The sequence below is a fragment of the Opisthocomus hoazin genome, chromosome 1 (genome assembly GCF_030867145.1).
Source record: "Opisthocomus hoazin isolate bOpiHoa1 chromosome 1, bOpiHoa1.hap1, whole genome shotgun sequence".
Taxonomy (NCBI): Eukaryota; Metazoa; Chordata; class Aves; order Opisthocomiformes; family Opisthocomidae; genus Opisthocomus; species Opisthocomus hoazin.
This window is the reverse complement of record NC_134414.1, coordinates 224,975-233,050: the sequence shown is the minus strand read 5'-3', so window position 1 is coordinate 233,050 and position 8,076 is coordinate 224,975. Positions and strand designations below refer to the sequence as shown.

At 62.7% G+C, this 8,076-nt stretch overlaps 1 long non-coding RNA gene across 3 annotated transcripts; it reads right to left on the bottom strand.

The window, feature by feature from the left end:
• Nucleotides 1-2,128: 2,128 nt before the first annotated feature.
• On the bottom strand, nucleotides 2,129-7,608 carry LOC142360565 (uncharacterized). 3 transcript variants are annotated; one of them, XR_012763165.1, is made up of 3 exons: nucleotides 7,554-7,608; nucleotides 6,585-6,720; nucleotides 2,129-5,907 (listed from the first exon to the last, which is right to left on the bottom strand). It is a non-coding gene; the product is annotated as an uncharacterized LOC142360565 (long non-coding RNA). The 3 variants fall into 3 exon arrangements; XR_012763170.1 differs by having other exon boundaries at nucleotides 6,636-6,720; XR_012763166.1 differs by lacking the exon at nucleotides 7,554-7,608 and adding an exon at nucleotides 7,269-7,503.
• Between the last annotated feature and the right edge of the window lie 468 nt (nucleotides 7,609-8,076).

Here is an 8,076-nt window from a genome sequence, read left to right as displayed (position 1 = left end):
CCTGAGCCACCTGTTAACCAGGTGAGTTTTCCTGCCCCTTTCAGTGCTGTTCCCTGCCACTGATGGGATGGAGGAAAACACCACCTGCGCCCCTGATCCCTCAACCAATTGCCCCAGTGCCCTGAAGTCCCTTTTGATGGCCTTGCGACTTCTTTCTGCTATCTCGTCCCCGCCAACCCGCGTTACCAAGAGGGGGTAGTAATCAGAAGGCCGCACCAGACCAGGGAGTTTCTTCGCAACATCCCTAACCCGAGCCCCAGGGAGGCAGCAGACTTCCCTGTGGGATGGGTCCGGTCAGCAGATCGGGCCCTCTGTTCCCCTCAGAAGGGAATCACCTATGGCAATGACCCTCCTTTTTTTCTTAGTTGAGGCAATCGTAATTCTTGGGGCTGTCTGACTCGTTCTAGGCAACCCCCTGGATGGAGCCTCACCTTCACCCACATCCTCTGTGGCCGGTCCCTCACATTCCAGAGCCCCATATCTGTTGCTTAAGCTCCATGGTGTCAGGCAGGAGCAGCCCCGTGGAGCAGGAGAAGAGGAGCCCGACAGAACTGAAGAGGAGCAGCCCCATGCAGTCAGAAAAAAGCTCCTTGGGACAGGGCAGCAGCACGTCCATGGGACCAGACACGAGCAGCCCTATGGCCATGGACAGGAGGAGGCCCAAGGCGATGGAAAGGAGCAGCTCCATGGCACCGTCCAGAAGCAGCCCCGTGGGGCTGCGCAGGAAAAGCCTAATGGAACTGAAGAGGAGCAACACCACAGAGCCGGGCTAGAGCAGTCCCAAGTCACTTGACCGGAGCAGCCCCATGGGGCCACAAAGGACCAGTCCCAAGTGGCTTGAGAGGAGCAGCCCCACGGGGCCAGACAGAAGAAGCTCCGTCGCAGCAGACATCATGACCTCCATGGGAGGACCAGCCAGCACCATCCCTGCTGCTCCGGGCAGGAGCACCCTGGCAGAGACCAGAGCCCAGCAGCAAATGCCCACAGGCAGGGCGCGTGGCCAGGCTACCCAGGGACGTGCAAGGCAGCATGGTGCCTGCGGGAGGGCTGCGCCCGGCTCTGGAGATGCCAAAGAGGAAGCCCATGCCGAGCGTGGAGACAGTGTGAGTGCTGGGGGAGTCCCAAATCCTGCCCCAGACCATGACACCGTGCCCTGCCCCTGCCCGCACTGCCCAGCCCTGCCCGCCGGCCGAGGTCGGGGTGCTGCCCGTGGGTCCCGGTGGAGGGGCCGGGGTGCAGCGGGGTCTCTTCTCTCTCCTCCTCTGCACGGACAGCACGGCGGCGTGGAGCAAGGCCCCACAGGCTTCGCTGGCTTCCGTGGACTCCCTGGGCTCCCTGGCCTCCCTGTTGCACAGCAGCTCCATTTCCATGGGCTCGCTCTACTCCCTCCTGGAGTCTTGGCCCAGTCCGATGGCGGAGCTGGCAGCACTCAACCGCTCAGCACCCTCCCAGTCCCCCAGCGCTGTCTGCGACTCAGTGGGGGAGCCGGAGCCAGACCGTGGCCAGGACCCATCACAGCCGCCAGTGTCGGGGGCAGAGCAAGACCAGGTCCCTGGGGACAAGGAGGACAGGGGACAGAGCCCCAAACATGTGCAGCCACCCCCCCCCCAGCTCCCCACACATGCCCATGACCGTGGCGCAGCTCATCCCAGAGTTCACCCGCGCCATCCGGGACAACCCGCTGTCAACACAGCAGCGACGCGAGCTGCTGCAGGCACTGCAGGCTCAGGATCAAGGGGGAGGGGGGTCGGCAGGGGAGCCTGTGGTGGGACACCTCCCGGGGAGCTCCCATGTCCACCCACCAAGACAGAGGAGCAGGTCCAGCTGCAACAGCTGAGGGCCAGAGTGTGGCCCCAGAGCCCTGGAGCACAGCTGCCATGGATTGACGAGGACGTGGATGAAGCTTTGGATGGGGTCCTACACAAGGACAGAGAAGTGGGCCCAGAGACCCTCAGCTCCATGGAGGTGGCAAGGTGTGGCAGCATGCCACAATATGTTACGGCAGTCAAAAAGGAAGCAAGCACAGCAATAGAAAGCAGACAGAAGCAGAAGCACTTTACTGGGTATCCATAACATTTTTATATTCCCTTCTCCCCCACCCCCTGAATCTCATTGGTGAGGGTCTCTTGGCACGCGGTTCCTTTGTGCTTCTGATTGATCATCTTGTGTCGTTCACCCAATCTTCACGCTTGGCTAGCAGTTGGGGTCTGGCATCCTGTTTCTTTGTTCCTTTCCTCCTGTCCTTCAGCCACAGCTGCACCCCTCAAGGTACACCCTGGACTCCCCCATCCTTCCACATTACCCACCAGGTGCATGCAGGTGCTTGAGCAGAATCGATCCCGTGGATAGGTTTTCCCTGTCCCGAGGAGGGAAGAGCCCAGACTGTTTTTCCCGACCAGTTCCTTAGATGTGTCCCAGGGACCTTCTCTCCTCCCACAGTGCGCAGGGGTTTGGGTCGAGCAGGTCCAGGCCGAGTGGCAGATTCCCTGGTGCTAGCGAGGCGAGTGGCTTCTGCTGAATGCGCCTCCCAGTGCTGGAATGTCCCGGCACCCTGTGCCTGTGCCCTGTACCCGGCACCCGTACCCTGTGCCTGCACAGCTCGGACTGCCCCGCGGTGTCACAAAGGGGGCCCTGGCATGGCTCACGGTGTCATAAAGGGGGGTGTGCCTGCCTGCTATAAAAGGGCTCTGCGAGAGCAGGCAGCTGGCTGGGGGCTTCAGTCTGCCGTTATCTCCTGGTTGCCCTGCAGCGTTTCTGGAAGCACCTGGAACGTAGGATGAACGTGGTGAGAGCCTGGCAACAGAACCGGAGAGGTGAGTGGCCCCAGCACCAAGCGCCCTGCAAACAGCCAACACCCCACGGCAGCGCTGAGCCGGGGCTGTGCCGGGGGCTGACGGCCGCTCACTCCATCTCCTCCCTCTGTAGATTCTCCCACTGCTAATGGAAGAGCGGTGAAGGCCATGCCGAGCGTGGAGACAGTGTGAGTGCTGGGGGAGTCCCCAAATCCTGCCCCAGACCCTCTCCCCATGCCCTGCCCCTGCCCACATTGCCCAGCCCTGCCCGCCGGCCGAGGTCGGGCTGCTGCCCGTGGGTCCCGGTGGAGGGGCCGGGGTGCAGCGGGGTCTCTTCTCTCTCCTCCTCTGCAGGGACAGCACGGAGGAGTGGAGCACAGCCCCGCTGGCCTTGCTGACCTCCCTGGTCCCCCTGTCACAGAGCAGCTCCATTTCCATGGGCTCGGTCTACACCTTCCCGCATTCCTGGCGTGGTGCGATGATGGAGCTGCCGGCACTCAACCGCTCAGCACCCTCCCAGTCCCGCAAGCCTCTTTGCATCTTGGTGGGGCAGGCGGAGCCAGACCGTGGCCAGGACCACCCACTGCAGCCAGTGTCGTGGGCAGAGCAAGACCAGGACCCTGGGGACAAGGAGGACAGGGTACAGAGCCCCAAACATGTGCAGCCACCCCCCACCAGCTCCCCACACATGCCCATGACTGTGGCGCAGCTCATCCCAGAGTTCATCCGCGCCATCCGGGACAACCCGCTGTCAACGCAGCAGCGACGCGAGCTGCTGCAGGCACTGCAGGCTCAGGATCAAGGGGGAGAGGGGGGAAGCAGGGGAGCCTGTGGTGGGACCTCCCCTGGGGAGCTCCCACGTCCCCCCACCAAGACGGAGGAGGACGTCCCTCTGGCAGTGTGGCCCCAGAGCCTCAGAGAAGACGTGCCATGCATTGATGACAACGTGGACGAGGCTGTGGATGGGGTCCTACACAAGGACAGAGCAATGAGCCTGGAGACCCTCAGCTCCATGGAGCTGGAAAGGAGCAGCTCCATGGAGCTGCAAAGGAGCAGCCCCACGGGGCAGAGCGTGAGGAGCCCGACAGTGTCAAAGAGGAGCAGCCCCATGGCACCACAAAGGACCAGTCCCAAGGGGCTCGAGAGGAGCAGCCCCACGGGGCCAGAAAGAAGCAGCTCAGAGGTGGCAGACATCATTACCTCCATGGGACGACCGGCCAGCAGCATCTCTGCTGCTTCCAACAGCAGCACCCAGGCAGAGACCAGACCCCAGCAACTGGAGCCCACAGGCAGGGCGCATGGCCGAGCGGCCTGGTCTCCACGCAGGGCAGGACGGTGCCTGCGGAAGGGCTGGCGACGCCTCAAGGCCTGGTGGAGATGCCACTTTCAGCCCCTACGTGACCGATGCTGCAAGTCCCAGTAGTGGCAGCAATGGTTCCACAAGGACAAGGGGATCCCCTACCACTGAGCGGTCGGGGCGTGCGGGGATGGGAACCCCCCTGGGCTGCCCTCCCATCTGAATTGTTCAAATATTAAATGTTTTCTCTGTCCCTGGTGTCGTGGTTCATCCACCCATCTCGCGGCTGGGGGTGCAACCCCCTCAGTGCCCGAGCCCAGCGGGGACGGGCTGGCACCAGGCACCGCTGGCACCCACCAAACTGGGGCAGGGGCTGGCCGGTACCCCAGTGGGTGTGCTGGTGTCCAGAGGGACCTGGGGGGGCTGCAGAAATGGCCCAGCAGGAACCTCACCGAGTTCAGGCACATCTCTGCAGGGAGGTGCCAAGAGGATGGGGGCCGCAGGTGGTGGGCACAGCCACGAGCAGTGGCAGCAGTTTGGGGTGCTGCTGGGTTTCTTGGGTGGTTTTGGGGTGGCGTGGGACCCTTGAAGGGCTAATTCTGACTGTAACTGCTCCACAGGGGTCACTGGTCAGCGAGGATCCATCTGGCCTGAAGGGCAAGGACACCCAATGGCAAGAAGGGGTTAAACTGGCTGGAAGCTGGGGTGCCAGGGACAGGAGGACTCCTTGTGAGGCAGTGAACTTTCCCTGGGTGCTGAGATAAGGAACAGCCTCAGCACTGTCTTGTAGCCCTCCTGGAAGCGGAGCGCTCAGGGCCCAAGCTCAGGGGCCACCTTAGGGCAGCAGAGCTGGGCAGGAGGATGGACCTGGGGCGGGGCTGAGGTGCCCCATGCCCGATCCTCCCTTCCTGCCCCTTGCTGCACATCTCCTGCTCTCCCTTTGCTGCATGCGGGCCCCAGCTTCGTGCTCCCTCAGTCTTATGTGGGCCTGGAACCTGAATGTGCGTAGCGTCTGAAGGCTTTCTGCGTGGAGGGGATCGAGTCCAAGCTCTGTCTTCTCATGGATGCCCACGCCTCCCCTTCTATCCCTCTGGGCTACACAGGCCTGTAGCTTTGTTGTTCCTCACAGAGAAAAGCTAAACTCTGAAGGCTTTTCACACAGAGGGGATCAGGTCACAGCTCTGTCTTGTTGGGGATGCTCAAACCTTCCCTCCTGCCCTTTGCTGCACACCTCCTGCTCTCCCTTCGCCATGTACGGGCCTCAGCCTTCTGCTCCTCTGATTAATGTGGGCCCAGGAGCTCAATGTGTGTAGCGTCTGAAGGCTTTTCGCGTGGAGGGCATCAAGTAAAAGCTCTGTCTTACTGGGGACGCTCAGACCTGCCCTCCTGTCCCTGGCTGCACATCTCCTGCTCTCCCTTTGCCATTTACAGGCCTCAGCGTCATGCTCCCTCTGTTTTATGTGGGCCCAGGGGCAGAATGGAGCCTCTGGCAGAAAGCGCCTGGAGAGACTCCAGGTTGCCCACAGGGTGCTGGAGTCGGGGATCTGGAGGATCTGGAGAAACATTAGCAGCACATGGAGGAACTGGACTGCTTCCCAAGTGGTTGCTCCTGAAGCACAGCTCTTCTTGGCACCTCGATGGCCGGTGCCAAGCCGGGTGTCCAACGCGAGGGTCCCATCTGTCTGCAGTGATCACGCATCACTGGAGTTCACAGTCCTGAGGGATGTGGGAGAGGAGTATAGTCAGGACCCTGAACTTTTGGGAAGCCAACTTGCAGCTCTTCAAACAGTCAGTCAGTCAGACCCCACGGGAAAGTGCCTGCAGGGACAAGAGAGCAGAAAAGAGTTGGCACTTCTTGAAGGATGCTTTCCAGAGAGCGCAGGAGCTCTTAGTCCCCAGGTGTAAGAAGTCAGGCAAGGAAGGGAAGAGACCAGCACGGCTGAGTCGAGACCTGCTGCTCAAACGAAAGGGCACGAGGGAACTGCACAGGCAGTGGAAGCGGGGACAGGTAGCTTGGGAAGAGTACCGGGATGCTGCCCGGCTGTGTAGGGAGGAGGTCAGGAGGGCCAAGGCGCAGCTGGAGCTCAACTTGGCAAGGGATGCTAAGAATAACAAGCAGGGCTTCTCCGGGCATGTCAGCCAGAAATGGAAGGCTAAAGAAAGAGTACCCACCCCGCTGAACAAGAATGGTGACCTCCTATCAAGAGACGAGGACAAGGCTGAGGTGCTCAGCAACAGTTTTGCCTCAGTCTTCACTGGCAACCTCTCTGCTCGCCCCTCCCCCGTCGATGGACTGCAAGGTGGGCACCAGAGGGGCAAAGCCTCTCCCTGCCAGCTTGGACTCATCAAAGAGCGTCCCAGCATCACGAAAGCCAAAACCCCGGTGACAGCACCAGCCACGCAGCCAAGTGCTGAGCCGCATCACACACCTGCTCCTGCCTGCACCCCTTCCTTCAGATGCTCAGAGCAGAGCAAAGGACATCGTGAGCACCCACCCCCTCCAGCCGCAGCCCCGCAGCTTCGCACTCTGGCTGGATCCTGCCCACCTTCCCGCTGGCTGTGCCATTCGTGTCCAGGGGAAGCAGCCACAGCGGCTGACAGTGCGTGTTCCTCACAAGCTGGGGCCTCCTCCTGATGAGGAGAAATAAAGAAATAAATAAGCTTAGACAATGCTTATGAAGACTTAGGGAATGCTAGTCTAGCTCAGCTCGGCAAATTCCTGAGCTTGCCAAATTCCTGAGCTCCCCAAATTCTGTATCTGTTTGAGTGATAAGGCTGGAAAGAAGAGTTACACAACAAGAAGCCTACACTTCAAGCCAGCCGTAGCCAGTTCTGGAGTTTGGGAAAAGGCCCAGAAGTAACTGAGCCTGCGTGAAGTTCAAAGGTTACTAGCGGTGACCAAGAGGAGTCACCTATCTTCATCCCCAAGACCCTGACGACCACCCCAAGGAGGCACCGCGCAAGCGCAGTCGGGAGGAGTTCATGGAAACGACTTCTTGGAACTAATCTTAATAGAGAGCAGGAAAGGCTGTGCCTGTGTCTGTGAATACGCAGAACAGAGCTGTCCAAGTTACAGACGGCCTGGCGATATCGGTGCGCCCGCCTCTGGCGGTGCTGCCCCCGTGCCCAGCGCTGAACAAAACAGACCTACTTGAAATCGGAGCGCGGTGGAGTCTCACCTTGTCCGCAAGTCCCTCCTCCAGCCACGGCCCGGCCCTCAGCACCCGGAAGGCAGCCGGCGGCACGGCATTCCCGGCCGGGCCCACAGCCGCCTGCCTCGCTGCACCTCAGCACAGAGTCCCCCTCGCCGAGCCCTCGCCGCTCCCTCCCGGGGCTCCCCCCGGCACAGCTCGCTCGCAGCCGCCCGGCGCTGCCCGCACCCCGGCCCTGCCCCGGCCCCCGCCGCAGGACGCTGCCCCGCCCAGCGCAGCCCCGCTCGCCCGCCGCACCCGGCCCCGACTCACCGCCCGCCAAGCTCCCAACATGGCGCCGCCCGCCCCGCCGGGAGACGACGGCCCCGGCCCCGGCCCCGCCCAGGTGCCGCCAGCCGCTCTCGCGAGAGCTGGCGGGGCGCGCGGCACCCTCGCTCGCCTCAGGGCTCGCTGCCGGGGCGGGAAGCGGCGCGCGCCGGAGCCGCTGAGGGGAGCGGGCGGGAGCGGGACCCCGGGGGGGGGCACCGGGCGCGGGGAGCCGTCCCGCAGCAGCCCCGCGCCGGTCCGGGGCCGGGGATGGGGCGTGGGGGGCTCGTGCCGGAGCGCTGCGAGCTGCTGCGGGGCCGGCGGGGAGGGGAGACTGCGGCGGGACAGCCCCCCCCCCCCCCCCCCATTAGGGAGGCCGCGGGCCGAGGTCCCTCAGGACGGGGGCGCGGGTTGGGCTGAGGCTGCGGGGGCCGGAGAGCGGCCCTGGAGCTGGGGAGTGTCACTGCAATCTTCAAAAAGGGCAAGAAGGAGGACCCAGGGAACTACAGGCCGGGCAGCCTCACCTTCA